Source organism: Salvia splendens, chromosome 21 (genome assembly GCF_004379255.2).
Source record: "Salvia splendens isolate huo1 chromosome 21, SspV2, whole genome shotgun sequence".
NCBI classification, from domain to species: domain Eukaryota; kingdom Viridiplantae; phylum Streptophyta; class Magnoliopsida; order Lamiales; family Lamiaceae; genus Salvia; species Salvia splendens.
The window spans coordinates 17,927,402-17,942,343 of NC_056052.1; the positions used below are offsets into that span (position 1 = coordinate 17,927,402).

A 14,942-nucleotide genomic window follows, 5' to 3' on the forward strand; every position below is an offset into this window, starting at 1 on the left:
CATTCCGGACTCAACATGTGAAAAAACTCACATGTTGATGGAAGAATGAATGAAACGAAGAAGAGTTCATGCATGCTTTATTTTTTCACTTCTCTGCATTCACCCATTAATAATAGTTTTGGTTGTAATGGGAAGTTGCTGTGCAAATCAACACCATTGGATTAAAAGATCTAACGACCTCCGTTTGGCATTTGTTCTACGTTTAAGAATGGTTCTACGTTTAAGAATGGTCCCTAAAATTTAAATTTTCATTTTTTCGGTTGTTTTCACAGTATTGTGGTTCGGAACCAATAATTTTACGATTCGAAATAGGCGGTTCCTATATTGTTCCGTATCCATTTTTTCCAAACCGTAATCGGTGCGCGTCCTTAAAACCCACGGTTCCAGTTCTACTTTTTTTTTTATCGTGGTTGCGGTTTCAAACCGTAATCGGCGGTTCCGGTTTCATGGTTAACCATTAGTTCATGAAACCTTGGGCATCTCTGTGTCCAGCATCCCTACTTCGCGAAAGAGACGAAAAATGGTTCGAACAGTTGCTTGCCATTTCGAAATATCCAATTGTAAAATCGGAAGGTTTCTTGTGATCGGGTGACTGAAACCTACAATCATATGCGGTTGGAAGGATATCTCTGCCGCAATTTGAAGATGCGTCGAAATCATTTTAGCCGAGTGAGCCCAGAAAAAGGTTCAACGACATCTTCATCAATGTTAGAAGGCGGTGCGGTAGCAGAATGAGCGAAGCCGACATTATGACTTCGGCCATGATGATCTACCAACAAGACACCGGCAGGAGGACCTTCAAGTATTTCAATACTTGAAATAGGGTTCGGATGCTCGATGAGTGGGCAAGTGGTACCCAGTCCTGCTCGGACTCGAGATCCAAATGGACAAAGCACACGTCGAGTGGCCACTACTCGTCAAGTGGTGGCGACCACTCCACCCAACCCGAGACTGGCGAGGATGAGGTCGCAATCCATTTCGCTGGATCCGATACAAGAGATTTAAGTTCCAGTGCGGGTGGATGATCAAGCTGAGGGGACCCTCAAGCTCCTCCCCCGCCTAATCCGGATATTTTGTACAAATATTTGGTGAACGCCACAAAGGCCGACACTAGTCATATAACGCAACAAAAATTTGCGCATGATCAGGTTGTTGCGGCCCTCCAACAAAAGAGGACCTAAACCCGAACTTGTCGTCGACACCGCGGGGGAGTAATTTTTAATTATGTAATTTTAATTAATATTATGATTTTGCAATGCAATTTCTAGTTTTTTAGCAAAGTTTTATTAATGGATTTTTTTACTAATTGAAATTTTAAATAGAAGAAACAAAATAGTGGGACCAATGAATAGTGAAGGGAGTGGATGGTTAAGAGATGAATGGTTGCCGGTAGATGGTGATGTCTCTTGAACAAGAGATGTGGTAAACGCGGTGGCCCATGAATATTGAAAGGAATGGATGGTTAATGGATAACTGTCGTGGATGTTCTAAAATTGTATGAACTAAAACGATCTTAAAATGACTTTCGTATTTGTATGAATTAAAACAGTATAAAAATGGTTTTCGTGTTATCTAAAACTGACCTCACTATAATTGAGTATTTAGTTTTGCATTAAGATTTAGTTATTTTTTATTACTACCAACATAATAGCTTTTCTTATATTTATAATCCTTTTTTAAATTAAAAAAATACTATATTTTCTACTTTTAAAGCTTTTTTCCACTTAGGAAGTAATAGTAATAATTTATTACAAACAATTATTTAACATGCAACTAACAAAATGTTTTGTAGTAAGATAAGTAAATTGTATATTTATAATATAATAATGATAAGATCGAAATAGAAAAATAATCATATAGGAGTATAGAAGTTTATACAAGTTTCATCGAAAAATATTAGGGCATCCATAACCTTATTCCTTAAACCTTAGTACAAACATCATTTTTTACCTCATTCCTTACTTAAGAAATAACACCCACGATCTATAATTCCTCACTTATCTATTCATGAGTCACACTTGTATTTTCTTTTATTGGAAGATATTTGAAGTTAACCCACTGGACTAGGAAACGTGTAAGTACTCGTCGATGATATCTGAAGTTAACCTTGTGGAAAATTGTCGGAGTGCTAACACACACTTCTGCGATGTCATAAGACCCGGTCAAACGAGAGTGTCTAGTCGTTGATTGAAGTATTCATCACGAGCCGCCAAAGTATTTACGACGCACAAATAACTCTCGGCGCATACGGAATCAGCGTTGGAAGACGTCCTCTCCCCACAGTAGTCGCTTGACAAGATAATCATGAATGAGCCTTTCGGCGGCTTCATCTCGATCATGATGGATGTATCGTCGGGTTCTTGGTGCAGGAGGAAGGGGAATGTTGGCATGGTAATTTCTAAGACGCTCCATATACAATAACTCAATTAAATCATCTAATTCTTTGTCGGAATTGTTGCCATCGGATGTCATACTAGTGCTCAATGAAAAATGAAGTGTTTTGGAGAAGTGAAAGTAGAGTTTTTTAGTGTGAAAAAAAATTTATGGATTAAATAAATAATTATAAAAGTTTGGGAAGTATTGTAGGATAAAAAATTTGTGAATAAATCCGTAGGGAAACGGATATATAACTTTAATTTTGAATTGGATTTAAATAATATTTCCTATTTCTTTTAAAAAATATAATTTCAAACTGTCATCAAATAAAACTCACTTACAAAAGGGGCGAATAGGGTTGGTTCCCCCATTCGATGTCAACGTCAAGCACTAAGGGCACCCACAATGGGGCACCCGATGGCACGCCCAATGGCGTCCATCGTCCTTGGGCGCGCCCAAAGCCCACACCCGATACATCGTCCGCGGCGTATAGCACGGACGATGGGTTCACGCCATTGTGGGCGCGGTGGATGATGGCACGCATTTTACTTTAAAAATGCGTTTCCCAGGGTTCGAACCCGGGTCTATTGCTTGGAAGGCAATAATCCTAACTATTGGGCTACACACAGTAGTTGAGATATCTTGAAAACTAAATTGTTTTATACATTTATTAAGATGAAAATGTGATAAAAAATAATTTTTATAAAATGTATGTAATTTTTATAACATGAATTTTCCTAATTTTAAATCCAATTACATTACTAATAATGTGACTCTACTCTTGACTAACTCATAAGCATATGAACATTAATTTTTATAAATGTATTAATTTTTATAAATGAAATGGAGTTTTTTCCCAATTTTGTAGTTATTTAAATATTTAAATAAAAGAAAATGCATAGGGCGCGCTTTAGGGCGCCCCACTGCAGGTGGGGGGTAGGAGGATAAAACTGATGACGTGGCGCGCCGTAGGGCACGCCTTAGGGCGCCCCACTGCTAATGCTCTAAGCGATTTCACTGCGGATGCTAATAGCATCCGTCCTTTAAATTTTATCACATTTTTCCATTTTCGTCCGTCCCACAAAATTTATCATATTTTACTTTTTACTATTTTTGGCAGTGGACCTCATATTCCACTAACTCATTTCAACTCACATTTTATGATAAAACTAATACTCCCTCCGTCGCACGTTACTTGAGGCGTTTCTTTTCGCCACAGAATTTAAGAAAGTAGAGAAGAGATTAAAGTAAAAGAAATAATAAAGTATGTGAGATTTGATGTTTTGTTTTTAGCTAAAAAGAGAAATGACTCAAGTAACTTTGGACAATCCAAAATGGAATATGACTCAAGTAACTTGTGACGAAGAGAGTATATAAAAGTAGGACCCGCTCTCAACTCACTTTTCATTACATTTCAACACGTGTCCGGTCAAAGTGTGACAAAATTTAAGGGACGGAGGGAGTAACATAAAATACTTAGTGTGACTATTTTGTTCCTATTTGAATTTTAAATATGGTTGAGTTTAAATATTAGTAAATTCTTAATATGAATCTTAACCAATAAAACGATATTAGCAAAAAAAAATTCATAATAGGAAATGCAAGGAGATTTTACATTTTGATACTCAATAATTGAGCCTTCAATTAAACTCTCAACTATTTAATTAGTAGTATTTTATTTTGGTAAAAGATATAATTTCAGCACATAGTTCGATATTGGACATTTAAAAACGAACGCGGATCACCAAAAATATTCTGAAGTGAATTGATCCCAAAAAAATAAAAGTAAACATTCTGATGTCAATTGATCCCAAAAATATAGTAAATCAACAACTTATATAATGATGATATGAATAAATGTGTAACTTAGTAAAAATTGTAGTACTCACTCAGTCCGAAAGCTATAAATTTTACATAAAATTTAAGAAAAAATCATATTTAAAAAGTTTAATGAAAAGAGGGTAAATTAAGAGAAAATAAAATAGAGAAATGAATAGAAAATAAAACATGTGAGAAGATAAAAAAGAGAAAAGAAATATGTTATTTATAACTGGGACGTCCAAAAAAATAGAATATGAATTGCTCGAGTACCAATAGTGATTTTCTGATTCGGTAATACGGAGCTGATTAGCCCGATATGGACCATATGTCCGATAAAAAATGAATTAGAGAATTGGATGAAGTCCACACCACAAAAAGGTTTGTGACATCTCTAACCCAAAGAAATACATCATTTTGCATATTTACATATTTCATTTGCAATTGCTTATTTTGTGATCATTTGTATCATATATTATATATATATATATAAGGATTATGATCAAGATAGAACCATTCTTAAACGTAGAACCATTCTTAAACGTAGAACAAATGCCAAACGGAGGTCGTTAGATCTTTTAATCCAATGGTGTTGATTTGCACAACAACTTCCCATTACAACCAAAACTATTATTAATGGGTGAATGCAGATAAGTGAAAAAATAAAGCATGCATGGACTCTTCTTCGTTTCATTCATTCTTCCATCAACATGTGAGTTTTTTCACATGTTGAGTCCGGAATGTGGTGAAAACATAGTCTAATATGTATGATTTTTAATCTTGACCGTCATTTTTTCCTCATCCAATGAATAAAATATGTAGAGTTCTAGGTTCTACACTTAAGAATGGTTCTATCTTTAACGCAACCCTATATAAGAATATATATATATATATATATATATATGTATATGATATGCGCAAGTCTAATAGAATAATGATACATATAAAACTAAGGAAATGCTAGTAAGATAATTGTTTACTTTAGTATAGTTTATTATTATATAATTGTTATTGGTAAGCTATGGTTTGATTGCAACTTGTCAAATTCTTAAACTATAACTTTTTGTTCAATTTTAAAATTTGGTTAAAGCCATATAATAGATAATTACAGAAGTAAGTCGGCTAGGTTGTTGGAGTATAATATATGAGTTAGAAGAAACAGAGAAGGGGAAATAGAGAAGAAACAACGAGAGCTTTAATGCTATCAAAGTTTGAAGAGGTAGAGTGGTAGACTATGATTTGAGTAAATTTTCGCCTATCCCAATTCAAAGTTTTTCATAATTTTCTTTACTTCTAGTTACTTGATATATAAATGATATTTTTACCTAGATTTATATAAGAATGTAACTATAGGGTTTTGAAGGAGTTTGTGGTTAAGTTATCCACTCAATACTTGAAAGTATCTATTGAATTCATCCTTTTGTAACTAATATTTGTATACGAATTTTAATCTTTGACCTATTTAGCTAGAATCAATTCATTTTAATCACAGTAGTTAATTAGTAGGCAACAATCCCATGATAATAAAGTGGTTTTTTTCGGCTCTCATCTAAGATGTCTTTTTCTCAATCTTATAAAATATTTATCACTTGTTTGAGATGCTTTTATTGATAAGTGTTATGTTAATATCCATTATTATGAAGTTAAGTTAGTCAATTTATGCATATATACATGAACTGATATATTTGAATGTTAACTGGAATTTTAATAAATAGTAAGGTTACAGTGGCTGTGCTTATATGTTGGTATTCATTTGCATAAGTTCGTAGAACACGTATGCTGAGATTAGAAATTTTGTAGCATGTAAATAATTTTTATAAATTCAAGAGATATGTAATATTTTCCATATATGGATATAAGATATGTTAATATAGGATTTTGCAATATATATATAGGGATTCATTTCCTTTTTTATCTTTTGTTCTTTGTTCTTTTTAATCTCAGCCCCACGATTTTGTCATCCGACGATTAGATTGGTGTCACGTGGCATTTAATAATGCAGATTTTCAGTTGAATAATGCACACCGACTAATAATGCACCATTATAGTGTAATAATGTAGATCATCTGGATTGTTGATTAATGAGATCTAACGGCCCACATTAAGAAGAATAAAGGATCTAAGGGATGAATAGGGGAATAACGCTCTCATATATATAGGGGAGCGTTATTCTCCTATTCATCCCTTAGATCCTTTATTCTTCTTAATATGAGCCGTTAGATCTCATTCATCAATGGTCCAGATGATCTGCATTATTACACTAAAATGGTGCATTATTAGTCGGTGTGCATTATTCAACTGAAAATCTGCATTATTACACTATAATGGTGCATTATTAGTCGGTGTGCATTATTCAACGGAAATTCTGCATTATTAAATGACACGTGACACTAATCTAACCGTCGGATGACAAAATCGGGGGCTGAGATCAAGAAGGAAAAAGGAGAAAATATGCAAAAAGGAAATGAATACATCCATATATATATATATATATATATAGAGGGTTGTTTTATATACCAAACTAATTTTAAACGCTAAACACCAAACACATCATTATAAAACAACGCGGAGTTCATTACAATTTTATTTGTAGTTCATTATAGGGAATTCAAAGATTTAAAAACAATGACATCATCTAGCATAATATAAAGATCTGAAATTCATTATAAGTTTGTTTTTAGTTCATTATAATGAACTCCAGGTTGTCTTATAATGATGTTGTTCGGCGTTTAAGGTTTAAGACTGGTTTGGTATTGATCACAGTCCTATATATATATATATATATATATATATATATATATATATATAGGGTTTTGATCTATGTAAAACTAGATTTAAATACAGAAACGCAGAACAATATCATAATTAGGTCACTTTTAGGTCATAATTAGGTAATTTTTAGGTCATGCTAACAAAGCATGACCTAAAATGATCTTAGCATGACATTAAACCCAAATATTATAATATGACCTAAAATTGCTTAATTATGACCTTCCGTGTTTTTGGTTAATTATTGACCATTAGATCATCTAATCCTATGGCCAAGATTTGGTCTGCATTTCTGGATTTAAACACATACTTATTTTGATCATCTCCCTATATATATATATATATATATATACAAAAGTTAGTGATCAAGATATAACTAATTTTAAGTGTATAACTAGAGAACAAATCTCAGTCACACATCTTAATGGAACAAATATTATTTATTTTAATTATATAAAATATACCAAGGGTATTTTTGGAAATTACATTATGAGATTTAAATCAATTAAGCTGTTTCCTTTCCTTCTCCTTCCAAATCTGCGACCAAGTGCGGTGAGGGAGGTGAGGAACACGACGGCGGCGACGCGGTTTCCTTTCCTTCTCCTTCCAAATCTGCGACCAAGTGCGGCGAGGGAGGTGAGGAACACGGCGGTGGCACGGAGGTGGAGACGTCGGGAAACCACCATTTGTTTAATTATATAAAATAGACCAAGGAATTCTAGATCCAAATATCTGATCAGCATCATCAAGCAGTTTCTGTGCCTATGAAAGGGACGAGTTTAAAGGAGAGTTTGGAGAAATTGAGGGTTTCTGAGAAGATGAATTTGAAAAAATTGAGCGAAGAAGAGGATGGGGCGGAAAGTGATTCGAGTTCAGATCTGTTTGATTTTCCTAATCATGAATTGGATTTCTTTTCGAGTAGCTTGCCTGTTTGCGAGACTAATCATATGGAAAGTATTAGAATTGGAATGCCTATTTCCAGCACAACATAAAGGAGTAGAATTTTTTTGGGAAATGTGAACCATGCATGAATCATTTTTAGCATCACTCTTAGCATGATTTTACTTCACAGTTGTTTACAAAACACATCACTTTTATTATGATTTTACTTCACTGATGTTTACAAAACACATCACTCTTATTATGATTTTACTTCAGTGATGTTTACAAAACACATCACTCTTAGCGTGATTTTACTTCAGTGATGTTTACAAAACACACCACTCTTAGCATGATTTTACTTCAATGTTGTTTACAAAACACACCACTCTTAGCATGATTTTACTTCACTGTTGTTTACAAAACACGTCACTCTTATCATGATTTTACTTCACTGATGTTTACAAAACACATCACTCTTATCATGATTTTACTTCACTGTTGTTTACAAAACACATCACTCTTATTATGATTTTACTTCACTGTTGTTTACAAAACACATCACTATTAATATGTTGTTTACAAACCACATCACTGTTGTTGGGAGTCCATCTCAAATCATTACTCTCATTTCAATTTTCACTCCAATTCCATTGAAGCTCTTAAATAAAGAAGAAGAAGTAGAATTAAATAAAGAAGCAAGTCGTCCATGCAGGGGTTGGTAGCAGAAGCGTGCGTTCTAACGGATTACATAAAACTGATCTATTTAGCAGATTATTTAGACAAATTTTATTCGCGTAATTATCACAAGTATCATGCTCATAACTTGAATTTTAAACATGCTTTAGCATAAATAATCCCTAAAACATGCATACTACGGAGTTAGCCAATTTACCTTGTTGATTCACTTACGAATCGAAGATGGCTTGCTTCTTCTCCACGTGAAGATCTTGATAACTCAACCTCGGATCTTCTGACTGGTGTCCCGGATTGTAGACAGAAAATCTACAATTTGTGTGGGCAAATCTCACCAGTGTACTAGGACTTGAATAACGAAGACAGAAATCTGCTCACGGAAGGAGAGGAATTTTTTATTCTCTCTCTAAACAGAGGGGGACGAAAATTATGACGTGGAAAAGTTGTGTTTTCTGTCTCCTTTATTTTCCTATTTTAAGTCACATATTTGGCCCAGTCAGGGATCTAAGGAAGAATTTGAACATGGACTCACCCAATTAGCTTTTTACTAATTAAATTGAACCCACAATTTAATATAAGCTTATATTGGAATATTACAAGCAGCCACTACCGAATTAATATTGCACTGCCTTTCCAAATCCGAAATTACAAGTATTCCGGGTTTCCTTTTATTTATTTAATTCATTTCCCGCGCTTAAGATATTAACATCCATTAATTAATCAATGTCTGCTATGGACTTAATTAATCAACACATTTTAATCTCCAAGAGTGGACTTAGCAAGAAGCTCTTATTTATTATTCATAGAGTAATCAAACTCCAACTAGCTAGGTTCCGAGTAATAAAACCTTTTTTCGAGCTCCTCTTGTGGATGTTATCAAACGAGACTCTCCTCGCGCACGATTCAACATAATAGCAATCCTAGCACTGCCAGATAATGATCACCACTACCCAATATACCTGGATCGTTGGGTGACGAAAAACCTGCACCTTTGGTATGTCAAAGTAGTAGATACTCAATGATAGTATGCTCAATGCTAACGTACATTGATTAAGAAATTAATTATCAAGACCTCGTCTTTCAGTAGATAGCATAAAGACTCGTCTTGCTGTTAGATCCATTCAGTGCTATACCACACCAACGTCATCTTATTTCAATAAGGCTTAGAAATAATCGGACTGACATTGCAACCTTTCACGATAGGTAGTCTAGGCCTATCTAGGTTGTGAAATTCATATTTTTCTTTGTTCAGGACTGACCGCGTACCTTAAATTGAGCGCATCACACAACCGGTCTACTAAAACAAAGACTTAGACTTTGTTATGTTCGCTTATACATTTAAATATGCAATAAACATCCATTAAATGTAAAACATAACAACATTATGACAAAAATAATCTGTTGCATTTATTGAAAAATAATAATTAGAGTTTTACAGTATTCAATCACTCGAAAGGTGATTTCTAGTATACAAACCCTAACAATCCATTGATGTAGTACTAATAGTTAGTGAAATTACATTAAGCAATTTTCACAGAAATTTTTACAAGGCAGCAACAATTTACAATTTGATAGAGCACAAGTGATGAGGTCAAAAAGGCTGTGAAAAGCGAATGCATAAGTAAGAGCGACTAGGCGGAGGGGGAATAGAGGGCGTTCCAGATATTGGTGAAGGCGCGCAAAATGGTGCCGTGATAGTAAGGGGAATTGAGGTGCAGGAAGCAGTTGAGGAGGTGCTTCAGCTCCTCTTTCGCGTAAATCTCCTTCTCCAGAATCATGTGCAGCATCGACTGTCGAAAATCCAGATACGGATCGTCCGATTCCTTCGCCCAACAGCGTGCTCCCCTCTACCTCCTCCGGCGAGTTTTAATTTTCCAGAACAGAGTAGATGAGAAGAGAGAAGAAGAAATCGCGGTTGTTTTTCAAATGAAATCAATTTGGCGACCTAACCTGATTTTGGTATCAAGCTTTTACAAAATTACCATAATACCCCCGCCTTGTTATTATGGAGTAAATTTGTGATTGGGAGAACTAATTTCTCCTTAAATTAGAAAATTACATGTATTAATACTAGCCCTTGATTTTCTTGATCTTGTATTAATACTAGCCCCTGATTTTCTCCTTAAATTAGAAAATTACCATAATACCCCCGCCCTTGATCAAGAAAATCAGCGGCTAGTATTAATACATGTAATTTTCTAATTTAAGGAGAAATTAGTTCCCTCAATCACAAATTTACTCCATAATAATAAGGCGGGGGTATAATGGTCATTGCATAGTCAAAATTGGGAAATAGTTCACATTCCTGAGAAGCCTCCGATTCGTCCAGACCACCAGCCTACGGGTATATTTTTTTTGTTGGCAGGCGCAGAGGCCGAAGAAGAATAAGATGGGAATGGGGGGCGAATTAGGGTTGGGATTGTTGGTGGGAGAGATGGCGTCGGATATTGGGGAATCGGCGGCCTATGCAGATGGCTATGGTGATGCCATGGGCGATATGGCTGATTTCGATTTCTAGCCTTCTTATTAGTTATTTATGAATTTAACTAGTTATATTTTGCTATTGTATAGCACTCCTACTAATAATTTCATAGTTACTGCCTGATGGAGTAATAATGATCCAATTTTTTTTTTAAAATTTCTACTATGGCATTATATAATGTATTGGAATTGCTCTTTCTCCGAGTTCCTTAAAAATGGGGATGAAAGATTAACCCGGTTCACATTTAGCATTTATAAACTGAATATGCAACATAAATAATGCTACAGTTCCATGATCAAGAGTTCAATAATGCTACAGTTCCATGATTAATAGTAAAATCATGCTAATAGTGATGTGTTTTGTTAACAGTGAAGTAAAATCGTTCTAATAGTGATGCGTTTTGTTAACAACAGTAAAGTAAAATCATGCTAATAGTGATGTGTTTTGTTAACATTGAAGTAAAATTTGTACTTCGTTATATTCAGCTGCATGTCCCTTCCCTTCTTCACTCGCTCCATCTCAAACAAATTTCTCATTCCCCCAATTACTCCTTTCTCTCTCTCTCATATCAATTCATATCACCACCACCATCATCATCTTCGTCGATTAATCCTGGATCAATCTGCCGGATTTTCAATTCCTTAATCCTACTTTTAAAAAAACCCTTCCAAGTGATGTAATCTTGTGTTTTCAGGTTTCTAGCTTCGAAATTCTCTTACCAAAAAAGAAAAAAAAAATCATTTCTACTGAATTCTATGCATCAATCTCTAATTTGCTAGTTGCAGATTAAGCTGGATTTTTTTATCTCGTATTCCGTAGCCGCACCTTTAAAAAAACCTACCAATTATGTAACTTCGCCTTTCTTCAATCAAACCTTCATCCTCTCCAAAAAAAACAAAAACAAAAACAAAATCTGGTATGCTCAATCTGTGAGTAGATTTGGAAGGAGAAGGAAAGGAAACCGTGTAATTGATTTAAATTTCATAATGTAATTTTCTAAAATACCCTTGGCCTATTTTATATTATTAAAATAAATAATATTTGTTCCATTTATTTGTGTGGCTGATATTTGTTCTCTAGTTATACACTTAAAATTAGTTATATCTTAATCACTAACCTCTATATATATATATATATATAGGGATATACTAATATGCTAACTAATTTTAAAATGCTAATGTAGTATTGTAGACAATTTATGTTAAAATGCAAAATTTAACAATATAAAATATAATTTTCCTATAACTAAAATGCAATCGGCGGAAATGCATGTACAACTTCACAAATGTGTATTGCATTTTTGTGTTTACAATATTGCATTTTTCGTGCCACGTGACAACACGTGATTGGATGTACGTTAGCACTCTAATTAAGGATGCACCATAGTGCTCCCCTATATATATATAGGGGTGCGTTATAATGCTAACGTTTCTTAAATTGTTAACTTGCTAACTCATCAACGTAGTGTATTAAAAATGTCAACACGATCACGTTAAAATGTCAACACATATTTGTGTTGACATTTTAATAAACTAAGTTGACATTTAAATATTAATGTCAACACAATGTATTAAAATATCAACTTAAGTTTATGTTGACATTTCAGCATCATCGTATTGAAATTTTTATTACACTACGTCGATGAGTTAGCAAGTTAGCAATTTAAGAAAAGTTAGTAACGGATCACACCTCTATATATATATATAGGGTCCTGTTAGGTTGAGATTATTTAGCTAAATTGCGAAATGAGATGCAATATCAGCCACTAATCCACAAGATTAACTAAATGTCAACAGCTATCACATTATGTCAACACGGGGGTATAAGTGTCATTTTTTGTTTTAATGTGTCGGATTATTGACATGGCTTGTATGTCTAGTTGACATGACTTATAATTGTTGTTGACATGGTTTCTATATGCAGTTGACATGGTTGTACGTGTAGTTGACATGGCTTGTAACACAGTTGACATGGCTTGTATGTATAGTTGACACGATATGTACAGTAGTTGACATGACATGTATGTGCCGTTGACACGATATGCACCACAGTTATCATAGTGTCACCAGCTTATATATCAAATGTCAACAACTGACAAACACTGTAACAAAAGCAAAATTGATCAATTGCATAATCCTCTCGCATTTAGATCTGCTCGATTCTGGTCGCAGTTCCACCAACATGCAGATCGCACCGGCCTTGATCGCCTTCAGCCTCGACTTCTTCGACGCCTCCAGCATCTGCATCAGCAGCTTCAGCGCGCACGAGCTCGCCTTGTTGCAGATCTCGTCGGAGACGATCTCCAGCAACGATTTGAAGCGTGTCAATGGAAAATTGCTACTGGCCAATCCTCAATCACACCGACGAACCGCTGTGGCTCCTCCCTCCCGCCTCCACTTCCGCCTCCAGAAGCCATAGCGAAGTCGAGAAACGCCGCAGAGACAGAATCAACGCTCAGCTCTCCACTCTCCGCAAACTCATCCCCAAATTCGAAAAGGTATTTTTCCCTCTCTCTCGAATCAAATCAAAATCAAAATCAAAATCAAATTAAAATCGAATCAAAATTCTCACTAAATTGACCGATTCTGATCAATGTAGATGGACAAGGCGGCGCTATTGGGGCATGTGGTGGATCACGTGAAGGAGCAGCGGCAGAGGACGAAGGAGGCGAGCAAAATCAGCAGCGGCGTGCCGAGCGAGATCGACGAGGTGATCATCGATCAGATTGAAGACGGATCGGAGCAGATCAAGGCGTCGATCGGCCGGAGCTCTTCGCAGAGATCGGGAGCGCGCTGAAAGCGCTGGAAGCCACCATTGTCGAAGCCGACATCACGAAGCCGACATACACCAGCACCCTCACCAGAATCCCCTAATTAAAATATGAAATTACCCTTCTGCCCTTTCATAATAAATTAATCTAAAAATATTTTTTGTGTGGCAAAATCTGGACCACTCATTTAATAAAAATGAGTGGCTGATGTTTCATCTCATTTCTCAATTAGCCTAAAAAATCTCAATTGATCATGAACCTATTTATATATATATAGGTGTGATCAAATACAAACCCTCTATAATACAAACTATACAAACTTTAGGCGTTGACATTGTTGACATCCCCCCTAGTGACAGAATTTGTATTATGCGTTGACATTGACATTCTCCCCAGTGACAGAATTTGTCTTAGGCGTTGACATTGATCCTACACACTCCTTGTAAGTAATCAACGGTTAGCAATGGGATTCATATGTCAATGTCAACGCCTAATACAAATTCTGTCACTGGGGAGAATGTCAACGCCTAATACAAATTCTGTCACTGGGGGGAATGTCAATTTCAACGCATAATACAAATTCTGTCATTGAGGGGAATTTCAACAATGACAACGCCTAAAGTTTGTATAGTTTGTATTATAGAGGGTTTGTAGATTATCATGACCCTATATAGAGGTATATATATATATATATGGTTGTGATCAATTGAGATTTTTTAGCCTAATTGAGAATTGAGATGCATTATCAGCCACTCATTTTTATTAAATGAGTGGTCTAGAATTTGCCACATGGAAAATATTTTTAGATTAATTCATTATGAAAGGGCAGAATGGTAATTTCATGTTTTAATTAGGGTTCCTCGACACTCCTCCGTCGCCTCCTCCAAGCAGATTGAGCAGCTGCTCTTTCCATCCGCCTCGTGCGTCTCCAACATCTCCAATGACAATTCTGCAGCCGAAACCAGTCCCAGATATTCGACGTCGTCCGTCCACCGCCGCCGCCAATCGAATTTCACCTCGTAATCCACGTATAGCGTTCCGTAATCAGTGTTTCGAATCTTCTCCCATGCTTCTCCTAACGTGAAATCGATCGCCACCAGGACGAACACGCTGTGCTCGGCGTCGGTCATGAGGCCGCCAATGGCTGCTTCG

The 14,942-nt window shown here is 35.4% G+C and overlaps 1 pseudogene; it reads left to right on the forward strand.

The window, feature by feature from the left end:
• Window positions 1-13,346: 13,346 nt before the first annotated feature.
• On the forward strand, window positions 13,347-13,893 carry LOC121784314 (annotated as a pseudogene).
• Window positions 13,894-14,942: the final 1,049 nt, after the last annotated feature.